Here is a 7938-nt window from a genome sequence, read left to right on the forward strand (position 1 = left end):
ATGGAAAACAGAGAATCTGGATACTGTATGTTATTGTATTGTCTTTGAATTGTTTGATTACTGAGGAAGGAGCAATAGCTGCTAAAAGACATTTGATTATAAATGCTGCTGGATTAATCCATACTATATATTTTGAAAGTGCCTTGACTTCAAAATTTAAGTAAAAAATTATGTTACTTCAGAGAAGAGGTTCTGCTTTTGTTTCATTCTTAGTTAAGAAAAATAAGGTTTGGGCAAGGAAGACCCCCTGAAAAATCTCCAATGGGAATGAATGGCCCAGATGACCCTACATTTTAAAGGACCTCTGTTGCAGTTTCTTCTGAGTTCTGCACCCAGAACAACCTCAAGGCTACTGGTTGAGAAGATCAAGCCTCACAGAATAATCCACTAAGGACTTGACCATAATTCTATATAATCCTGAGCAATAGGCCCAACAGTTTATAATTAATATAAGCCTCTGTATGTTTATTTGGGACTGAATGACTGTGGAACTGGGTGGGACAGAAACTTCTGTCTACAGCTTTCTCTGAAACTCCAAGTTGATGTAGTGTGGAACGGATACCTCTTCAAAACACTGTCCTTGGTAATCTGGATACCCAAGTCTCTTATTTTATAAATTTGGTTTTCTTTGTTGTTGTTGCTTACTTTGAGACAGAGTCTCTTGTATCACTGATTGGCCTCAAAGTCCCTATGTAGCCAGGATAACTTTGAACTTCTGATCTTCTTCAGATCCTCTACCTTCAAAGCACTGAGGTTACAGGCTTGCATCATGCCTGCTTCAACTATTCTAATTTTTGTTTTCCAAATGCTCAGCTTGTTCATTTTTTCTGTAGTATCCAAGCTCTTTACTTGACTGTGATGCTCCCAGCCTCTCTATCAAATCCTTTCCCATCTCTATGACCATTCATCATTGTCTTTCATTACTGCCTCCTCTCCTGTGTAGTTTTCAAGTAGAAAATTTCCCACCAGGTTTTCCCTACATAAAGACATTTTATCTGTTTACATAGCTTCAGTTAAATATATGGATCTAGAGCTCTAACTTTTCTCTTGTATTTTCTAAACATGAACTACGAATTTATTTGTGAGGCATTTGTACCTGGAAATACCAGATACTGTGAAGTTAACATCTCTGTCCTGGCTTCCAGCATTCTATGCTCCAATCTCATAACAACTTGTTACCAGAAAATATCACAAAGGTTAACATCTAAATAGGTTCAATACAAATATCATCTCTTTAGTCAAGCCCACTCTGATTTCTTTCTGTCCTAGGCAGAGTACATGAGTTATTCTCCAAGACAGTTCATAGCTCAGGATGCTTGCTCGCCAATACTCTTTACCATGACCCCATCTATGAACTAAGCAGACACTAGAAGACTCTTGAAAGCATGGACTAGTCACCTTTCTGTCAGCATCAGCTCCACCTTCAATACCTAGCAACTGCCTCCCATTCACTAGTTATAGCTGTCAAACTACTGTCATTTCTTTTTTTAAGATTTTAAACATTATTTTTAACTTTGTATATTGGGGGTAGTATAGTGTACACAGGTGCAGGTACCCCAAGAGATGCCAGATCCCATGGAGTTGGAATTACAGGCTACTGTGAATCACTTGACATGAAGGCTGGGAACTCAGGTCCTGTGGAAGAGCAGTACATGTCCTTTGCCAGCCCAAAATTATAGGCATTTCAAATGAACATTACATACACACATACATACACACATATACACAATGTAATCCTTAATTAAGCACAGAATGTAACTAGAAACCTCATCATGTGTGTGCATATATTTCTAGTTTTCCCTATCTAATCCAAAGACATATTTTTCAGAATCACTTGCACATATATAAATCAGAATTTGAAAAGTTAATTTAGTTTTCAAATCACTCCTTCTCACAAGTAGGCATCCCAAACTTTCCTTAGAATGCAGAACATATGTTTTTTGAAAATATAAAAAACAAAACCAAAAAAGAAAAAAAAAGAAAAGGCAAAGAGAAACCTTTTTAGAAAGTATCCCCCATATGAAAATGTTGGCAGTGGGTAACGCCCAAGCACCCCAAGCATGCCAACTACCGGCCACTTTTCCCAGAGCTGTTAAGTGATTAAGAAGAAAAGACACCCTGAAACAGTATGGATCCTTGTTTCTTTATGCATTGTAAGACTGCATAAAGAATGTCATTTGTGTGCACGGGTTAGACCTTGTGGACTTTTTGTTTAGCTTTGATTTTTTTTATATATTTTTTTTATTAAGAAAAGGAATAAAAAACAAGTTTCCGCCTCCTCCCAGCCTCCCACCTCCCTCCCCCTCCTCCCACCCTTCTCCCCCTCCTCCCACCCTTATCCCCCTCCCTCTCCAGTCCAAAGAGCAGTCAGGGTGCCCTGCCCTGTGGTAGCTTTGATTTTTTTAACTAAGACCTAACGCCAAATTATATTATCCCGACTTTCCTGTTGAACTGATGCTATGTTGAGATATAAGCACAAACATCTCGTAAGTGTTTTAAATCCATCCAATTGTTTGAGAAGGCATACGTGCTGGGCCATTGAAACCAAAACATTAGAGCTAAGAATTTTGATGAAGATAATAATTGCTTACAGATCAGCTTGTTTTAACTTGCTCAATGAAGAGCAGAGTCCTCTACCACACTTTCATCACGGGCTTTTTCTCTTCATAATCACCACTATAATTAACCCTTTTAAAAGGGAGATTGTCTGCACGTTGTTGTAAGGAAGTTATCAATTAGATTCCATCATCTTCAAAATTTCACTTACCTCAACTTTTTTTTTAATGTTTTGTGGCTGACTTAAGCATTATTTCCAAAATCCTCAGATAGGACAATAATTTCCTTGTGTCTTATACTTCTGGACATTTCTGTAGGTCTTGAAAGCTGCAGTTGCATCTGAAAGCTATGATGGGCTCTGCCTCAGTTGGGAGTGATTCCTTCACTCCTACCTACTCCAATTCAATTTTTTTTATCATTTGTGAACATCATTTAATGCTCAACTTTTTTTTTTTTGAGAAAGGGTCTCGTATAGTCCAGTCTGGCCTCACTATATATAAAAAATGAGCTCCTAAGTACTGGGACAGATGTATGCAACTATATGCAGTACTATGGACTTGAACTCAGGGCTTCATGTATGCTTGGCAAGTACTCTACCAACTGAGCCACACTGCCAGTCCCTGTATATACATGCACACATGCACGCACGCGCACACGCACGCACACACACACACACAATTTTTTTAAAGACAGGTCTCACTATATAGGCCTGGCTGACATCAAACTCAGAGTGTTCTACCTCCTGAGTGCTGGGATTAAAGGCAAGCACCACTTTGTCCAGCATCAATTCTATTTTTAAGGGCCCTTTCCATCACAGTTCTTAAAGGTTGTCTAGGGTGAATTCAATGCCTGAAAAGATGCTAATACTAGTTTATTGATTGACAGAAAGGACCAGGCTCAGTTATCTGCTGGTACCATCCAGCTTCTTTGGATTTCCTAGACTCCATTTCCTTTATGCAGCTCAAAGCACTAAAAAAAATGAGGTACATTAGAGTTATGTGACTGGGTTGAGTCAGTCCTCATGATCAGATGGCTGCAGGGCCAAACCATCCAGAAATCAAAAGGACTTCAAGGCAAAGGTAAAAAGTCATGAACAGACCAGGTACCACCCACAAGAAGAAGGTAACTAATGGAACTAGGGAGAATCCAGGATTTGCTAAATCCCTGGCAGAACTCTAGAGACCTCTCTTAGCAAACTATGTTTGTTATTCTCTCAAAGCAGGAAGCTCTCCATCTCAGAAGCCTTCAGTTTATGACTGAAACCTCACAAGGAGAAAGATGTAAGGAACCTATGTTGTCCAAAAGAACTAAGAGGTTGACTAGACATAGTGCTACAAGCCTTTAATCCTAGCACTCAGCAGGCAAAAGCAAGTGAATCTCTATGAGTTAGAGGCCAGCCTGGTCTACATACTGGGTTCTAGGCCAACTAGAGCAATGTAGTGAGATGCTATCTCAAAAACAAAATAAAACAAAAAAACTAAGGGACAGCCGGGCGATGGTGGCGCACGCCTTTAATCCCAGCACTCGGGAGGCAGAGGCAGGCGGATCTCTGTGAGTTCGAGACCAGCCTGGTCTACAGAGCTAGTTCCAGGACAGGCTCCAAAGCCACAAAGAAACCCTGTCTCAAAAAACCAAAAAAAAAAAAACAAAAAAAAACAAAAAACAACAACAACAACAACAACAACAACAACAACAAAAACTAAGGGACAGATTCTTAGTTTAGTTGTGGTTGTCTTTGGAGAAGGTGAAAGAGAGAGGTGTGAAGGTCTATGCATAGAACCAATGAAAAATACTGTGTTCTTCTCTATCATCTCTGCCTTATTCCTTCAGGGCAGGGTCTCATGTTGGACCTATATCAAGGTTGGCAGTGAACAAGCTCCAGCAATTCTCTTGTTTCTCACATCACTAGAGTTACTGGCCATTACCACATCTGTAGGTTTTTTTCCTAACATGAATACTGAGGATTCAAACTTGGGTTCTGGTCCTTGTGCAAGCATACACTCTTATCCACTAGCCAACATGCCACCAAGGAGCTGTATTCTTTTTTAAAAACCTGTGTGTGATATCCTGGTTTCTCTTCAGATCGTATAAATCTTTCACCTTTTACTAAAGATTTCCGTGGAGAGAAACACTAAAATAAATAAATAAATACCTGTGTGTTTGCATACATGTATGTACAGGTGTGTGTACAGGTCATAAAGGAGTCAGTAAACCTCCTTCTACATGTGGTCCCTGGAGACTGAACTCAGGTCACCAGGCTTCACAGCCAAAGTATTTCACCTGTCGAGTCATCTTTTAGGACCCAAGCTACTCAATGCTTTTAAACCTTTATTTTCTCATTAATGAAGCCCATCTATGTAACTACAGCAACTTGAATCCTTACTTCTTTTGTTCTTTCAAATTCACTCAGGTAATTCACTGTATGTACATGATCTCACATCATCGCAAAGGGTTCCAAAGGGTGCTGCTTAGCTAAGGTTGTTCCAGGGCCAGGTTCTAATGGTAGGAATTACATTCGAGCCTCTAAACTATGGCCGGTTATATATTCTTCCAATCTACCTCCCACTGGTATTTGTGTTACATCCTTTACTTTTTTTCTCCATGGCCTGATGTTTACATGGATTCTTGCCATTCAGAAACCACTGGATTTTCTAATCGGTGACCTTGTTCTGAGTCTGGGCCACAGATACACTCCCAGTCTGAAACATTTCTGTGGCATCAGATCTCTGGCCCAAGTCACACCATAAATTCTTTCTCTTGCCACTATTCCCATGCTGTTCACTTCTGTGTCTGTGGCTTCTGTCCTTCCTCCCCAGTCATTGCTACCTGCAGTTCTGGTGCTTACCCAAATTATATAAATCTTATTTAGAGCATCTAGCAGGATAAAAGAATTAAGTAATGTTGAGTTTATCTAACAATACTATGTAGAGAAGATGGGAACCTGCTCACAATGAACTAAGTGGTTGTGTCTTTCTGTATCTCAAGTTCACAGTCTTTTAAGTTTTTTTTTAAAAAAATTTATTTTGATTTTGTGTGTATGAGTGTTTTGCCTGCAAGTGTGTCTGTGTACCGTGTGCATGAAGTGCCTATAGAGGTCATAAAAGAGCATCAAATCCCCCTGGAACCAGAATTAACATTGATTGTGAACTGACATGTGGGCGCTGGGATCCTCTGAAAGAGCTGCCAGTGTTCTTAACCACTAAGTCATCTCTCCAGCCCCATCTGTTTGTTTCCCTTTTGTTTTTTGAAAGAAGGTCTCACTGTGTAGGCCTGTTTGGCCTGTAACTTTCTATGTAGACCAAGCTAGCCTTGAACTCACAGAGATCCACTTGGCTCTGCCTCCAGAACACTGAGATTAAAGGGATATGCCATCATGCCTGGCTTCTTAAAAAAAATTTTTTTTTGATTAAAACGCTGCTTGATCTATTAGCTTATGCATATTTCTAGCTAGCTCTTACATCTTAAACTAACCCACTTCTATTAATCTGTGTATTGCCACATGGTTGTGGCTTACCAGTAAGGTTCCATCCAACATCCAATATCTGTTCCTGCTTTGGCTACATGGTTTCTGCCTGACTCTGTCTACTCTCTCCTCCTCTAGACTTTACAGAGGCATCTTGCTGCTTGGACAGTCACCCAAATTTCTTCTGTAACATTGGAGCATCCATCTTTAGCCTACAGGCCCATAGTATCCAGCAGTCTTTTCCATGAAGCAGGAATTTTCAAAGACAGTTTTGCCTATATTAGCAGTTTGTCAGTCACTTTCTTCTGTTTCCTGCAAAATGTCTGGCATACTCTTTCATGAAGCAGAAACCCTGATAGATCATCTCACCTTTAGGCAATTTTTTTTTAAGATTTATTTATTATGTATACCGTGTTCTGCCTGCATGTATGCCTGCAGGCCAGAAGAGGGCACCAGATCTCATTACATATGGTTTTGAGCCACCATGTGTTTGCTTAGAATTGAACTCAGAACCTCTGGAAGAGCAGCCAGTGCTCTTAACCTCTGAGCAATCTTCCCAGCCCCCCTTTTAAATTTTTGATTACATTTAATATGGGGGGCACACGCGTGCATGCATGCACACTTAGAGGTCAGAAGCCAACTTGGAGGAGTTAGTTCTCTCCTACCGTGTGCCACCTGAGGATTGAACTCAGGTCATCAAGCTTGGTGGTGAGTGCTCTACCGAACACACTCTCACTGAGCCATCATGAGACAGCCCCTAATTAAGGTTTCAGAATATCTGAAAATCTTTTAGAAGAATATTCTGAGTACATTTTATTGAATTAACTCACTTTCCCCTAGCCTATGACTAAAGCAGATGTCTTTCCTCTCACAAACAGGGTTCCCATTGCTCTGACACGTGGCACAGTGCTGAGATGTTCTATGAAGAAGTTCTAAATACGAAGAAGTTCAAGGAGACCCCTCATTTCAGTTCCTAGGGAAGCTGAATCTAGAAGGAGTAAACAGAAGCAAACAGTTTCCTGACGTTGTGCCAAAGTTCTGTGTCAACTGCCTGGCAGGAAATGCTTTCAGAGGATAGAGATAAACAGACTATCATCTTTTGGGGCAAAAATATTATCTCTCTCTTCTCACAAAACAAATGCACTAGATTTAATCAGCATCACACAGAGGGTGAACAGAAAAAGGCACTGAGAATGCTTGAATGATGGTACCTTGTCTTCATTAGGGTTTCTACTGCTGTGAAGTGGGAGACATCATGGCCACAGCACCTCTTAAAAAGGAAAACACTTAATTGGGGCTGGCTTACAGTTTCAGAGGTTCAATCCATTATTGTCATGGCAGGAGCACGGTGGTGTGCAGGCACACATGGTACTAGGAAGGAAATGAGAATTCTACATCTTGATCCTCAGGCAGAAGGGAGTGGACTGACTTCAGCTCCTGAGACCCACCACCAACAGTGACGCACTTCCTCCAGCAAAATCACACCTCCTAATAGTGTCACTTCCTATGGGCCAAGCATTTAAACACATGAGTTTATGGGGGCCAAACCTACTCAAACCACCACACACCTGACCTGTAGGACACATGGCAGCTACATGGGCTGCACTTCACTTCTAACTTACATGAATCTCATTGCTCAAAAAGCATGTATATAGTCAAAATGTCTTATGGAACTGTCATGGTAAATTAAATCTTGTCTTTCTAGTAATTTCCATTATAGCCTTATGAAAAGTTTATATTTTAGAAGCAGGTTTTTTTTTTTGATAGGATTTTACTCTGTAACCCAGTCTATCCTGGAACTTTCTACGCAGAACAAGCTGGGTTTGAACTCAAAGTTACCCTCCTGCCTCAGTTTCTCAAGTGCTGAGATTATAGGCATATCACCTGTCTTTATTTTTAAATTATTTTTCTTTTTTTTT

At 40.3% G+C, this 7938-nt stretch overlaps 1 protein-coding gene and 1 non-coding gene across 3 annotated transcripts in view; one reads left to right on the top strand and one right to left on the bottom strand.

Annotated features, from left to right (window-relative positions):
- The window catches only part of St5 (suppression of tumorigenicity 5), a 188945-nt gene that overhangs the window by 170964 nt on the left and 10043 nt on the right, over nt 1–7938 (bottom strand). The window lies entirely within an intron of this gene.
- LOC113456589 lies at nt 4619–4734 on the top strand. Its single transcript, XR_003377348.1, has one exon. It is a non-coding gene; the product is annotated as a U5 spliceosomal RNA (small nuclear RNA).

Source organism: Microtus ochrogaster, chromosome 8 (genome assembly GCF_000317375.1).
Source record: "Microtus ochrogaster isolate Prairie Vole_2 chromosome 8, MicOch1.0, whole genome shotgun sequence".
NCBI classification, from domain to species: Eukaryota; Metazoa; Chordata; class Mammalia; order Rodentia; family Cricetidae; genus Microtus; species Microtus ochrogaster.